Raw genomic sequence first — 4,329 nt, forward strand, 5'->3', positions numbered from 1 at the left:
TTTGGGTGCCTAAGGGGTCAGGCCAAGCCACAGTGTGGAGGAGTTCCCAAAAGGAAATTTTCAGAGAACAGAAAGAGAACTGGAGTATTATCCGATAAAAACTAAAGGCTGGTGGTACAGTACAAGGAGACTTCATCAAAGAGACCTCAGAACTGAATACCAACTTTTGCTCTCTTTATTTAAGCTTCTACCTGTATCCACATGCCAGATTCCGAAATGTTAAGAAAAAATAACTTTTGTCTAGGAAGATGGCTCTAGTTAGTGAAGTGTTTGAGCTGAGCTCAAACTTCCAGCACCCATGTAACAAGTTGACTACCATGATGCATTTCTGTAATTCTAGCACCGAGGTAGAGATCAGAGGCAGGCTCATCTGCAGAGCTTGCTATCTGGCCAAGGCCGTTCTAGTTATGACCTTGAAGCACTACCCTTTGTGAGGTAGCAGGTTACTGTTACACCTGCCTATGACCTTCAAATACATGCCCCTGGGGTGTGGTTGCTTGAGACCCTCATGACCTGGAATATACATACATGGTGCCACACTGTTCTACTGCACCCTGCCTCAGAAAGTAAGGTGGAGACTTACTGAGGGAAGTTATTCACCTTGAACTCTGACTCCCACACACAGGTGCATTCACATGTGTAGGTGTGCACACATACAACACATGCATGAATGCACACACATCCAAGGAGAGAAAATTCCTAACATGGACTAGAAAGTATTCCACTAAAAATAATAACAATACATTTTCCACATGGTTACCATAGCCAGAAGAACATTCATAAGCTCACTTGGAAGAGTTTGAAGAAAACATGCAAGAAAATAAATATGAATGACATTCTTTAAAAAAAGGTAAAACTGTGCAGGTCTACACAGAGGATGACAAAATGTACTTGTTACTGTGAGGATGACCTGTTTGTTCATCCTCACAAATTGTTGAAAGCCTGAAAGCCTTTAAGAGAGGAAATAAAAGGGAGAATTATTCTCATTATAATCTCAAATTTAAAAAAAAGTTAAAAAAAAAAACCTCTAAAATCACAAAGGTTTGGGGCTGAAGAACGAGTCGGGCACCAAACTAAAGATCAGTTGCCAAAGTGCCTTGCTAATGATTCTTCCCATTGTCTCTCTAGTTTGACCGTGTCATCTGAGCAGTCCTAAAGATTTAAAAGATCATCATGGCAAGACTGCAGAGAACAAATGAGACATGGAGGGAAAGGATGCTTGACATTAGACTCAGAGAAGACAGAATCATTAGAACATCCTGTGGAGATGTGGTACGTGGAGACGGGAAGAAGAATGAACTGTTTGGGCAAGAAATGCAAGGACACAGACACCTTGAAGTTATTTGGGGGATGGGAGAGAAGGCAACATAAAGAGGCCTGTATATTGCTTCAGAGTTTGGGGGCTGGACATGGAGTGAGTATCAATGCCACTCAAAGAACAATCACTGTGGAAACAAGAAAAGATTTGCATTTGGAAGATGAGATCATTAAGTATGTCTATATTTCAGATGCAGATGATTTTATAAATGTTGGTTTGAACTTCAGGTTGGAAACTGGAAACAAAACATAGACTTTCTGTTTCTTTTCTCTTGTGTTTTGCACAGTAATATTCCTCATAAAGATCAATGCTGTTGGTAATATCATGTGTAGATGTAACCAACGGTCTTATAAAATAAGAAACACAGAGCCAATTCAGAGAAGAAAGCCAAGAGGTCAGAGCTAAGAGCCTCACCCTTCCTGATTCAGGGATCCTCTCCAGCCAAGAGAGCTCTCCGAAAGGGACCTACTTCCTGTGTATCTGTCCTTAAAGTCTTCCTGTTCTGCCTTGTCATTGGTTGTAAACCCAAACATGTGACTGCCTCGTCACTGCCTGAATGTACCGCCCTCCAGGTCCTTAAAGGCGTGCGCCACCGACGCCATGCACTTGCTATGACTCTAATAGCTCTGACCCCCAGACAACTTTATTTATTAACATACAATTAAAATCACATTTCAGTACAAGTAAAATACCACCACATTTCCCCTTTTCTATTTTAATAAAAAGGAAAAAAAAGAAAAAGGTTATAACTAACAAAAGAAAAACTATATACAAAAGTACAATGACTATATACAATATATACAAGTAATAAATGTCTAAACAATGTCTAGTCCATTTGTATTTGACAAATTCAGAGAAAATAATTTCATTATCTATCCTATTTTGTTAAGTCCAAAATGTATCTAATTCACTTTCTATCCTAATTAATCTTCAACTATAACTAACTAACCTTCAACTATAACTAACTAATCTTCAACTCCCTCAGAGACCCAAGAAGGAAATAATATTAGCTAACAAAAATAAAAACAGAAAGTGCATGCAAGCAACTTCCAAAAAATTTGTGAGTTGACAGAAACAGCCAGCTGCCTGGACAGTCACCTGAGGTTTCTCCACAGTGTTGGGGCATCATCTTCAGCCTATAGGCTTAGCATATCTGACAGACTCATTTGTGAAGTAGGATGTACACAAGGTCGACAGTTCAACCTCACATTGGGTGAGAGCAGTCCATGTACCAGAAACACCTGAATTCCACTAGTGTCATGTCATGATTCAGGATTTTAAATTCTGGAAATTGTTGTTGATTTTTTAATTCAGCTGTCCATTCTTGGCTGTGTATATATGGCTTCATCTTAGCATCCCGTTCTTCTCCACATCCCTCTGTCAAATGCCAGTTTACTATTGCGAGGCGTGAGCTTAGTTACTCTTCAAGAATAACTGTTTCAGCTGCTGTTCCATTGCACATCAGAAGCCATCAGCCCACTGCCTATTCAGCTGCCTTCGAAGAAAAGGGCACTGTACCTTTTCCAAATTGCAAAGGCCACTTCAGGGATGGTGCCATATTGTCCTGGCCTCAGAAGATGCCTTTTGATAAAGCCATAACCACACTCGTTTTGGCAAGAATCAGTAGTCCTTTGTTTCATGTCCTGTCTGTCCATTTTGTCAGCAGTTGATTCAAGAATACTTTGTTGTCCAGTGGCTAACTTTTGCCACAATGAAAGTTAACTCCATATGCAGTTTCTTCAATGCCCATATTTTCTCTGAAGTAGATTGGTACTGCCAGGAGCCGACATGTCTCATAATCATAACAAAAAAGAAAAATTTTCTAAGTTATTAAAACATTTTAAATGCCATATTCTGTAGATCTCCGAAGGGTTTGAAGATGACCTGTCTAAAATATATCTGCTCAATTTTTAAAACATATCTAATATGACTACAACTTCTATTGTAATGTCTAACTACTAACTTTCATTTCTTTATATCCTAATAGTTGGTAATAATAACATTCAAGGATCAGAAAATTGCATTGTTAAATGAACGGTATAAGTACAATTAGAAATATACATATAGCATTTTCTAACAATATCAATTTCAATATATATAATTTGTATACAATATAAAACAATCCAATCCAATGTAAAGTATTTAAAACTAGTAATTGTCTTTTCTTCTTTCTTTCTCTTTTTTTTTTTAAACAAGAACCTTAAATCTAATCTCCTTTGCTTAGCCTTTTTCCTAACCCTTGACAACAATTTGTAACCAACTCCCCTAAACAATGAAAATTATCCCAGACCCAAAACCCATAAAAAAGACCAAAAAACCACCCACCCCACACCACCTCTTTGGGAATGTGGGCGTCGTATTCTTAAAATTGCTTCCTGCTGGGTATGGGCGAAGTTATCTTTATCCTGAAAGAAAAATTTTAGGTTAATTGTCAAATTCTAGGAAAGGTAACCATATCCTTCATTATCCAGTCTGTGTATAATGCCAAAGTTCAGGGTTTATCTCAAGTCTTTATTCAAGTAGTCTTTGAGACTGGATCATCTCAGCTAGTCATCTCAAAATTGCTCTGAGCACCTTGTAGTTCAAAGCTGATCTGTAGATGATGTTTGTCAGCTTAATGATGTTATTATTGTCCACGTGGAATTGTTGTTGTTGTGGGGCCCCAACTTCTTCCTGGAGACTTCAGTTGATGTTAGGCCTGGCCGTGATTTCCTGCAGAAAACTGATAAGAGACTCGCACACAAAGACATATATATGCAGCTAATTGAAGCCTTTTTTCTAGAATTAATTAATACTCTATATGACCATTCATATCTTAACAAAGGTTAAAATGTATATATATCTATATATCTATATATTAATCTTGTAAATTTTGATATAAAATTTATACTTTAAGAAAAGTTTTAAAGAATCAGAATAGAATCAAAGAGTTGAGATTAGTAATAGAATAGTCCCTTACTTAATTTGGCTTTTCTCCTGTCCCATAGCAGAAGATGGCTCTTTTATTCTGG

Source organism: Peromyscus californicus, unplaced genomic scaffold (genome assembly GCF_007827085.1).
Source record: "Peromyscus californicus insignis strain IS unplaced genomic scaffold, ASM782708v3 Scaffold_5__1_contigs__length_169319896, whole genome shotgun sequence".
NCBI classification, from domain to species: Eukaryota; Metazoa; Chordata; class Mammalia; order Rodentia; family Cricetidae; genus Peromyscus; species Peromyscus californicus.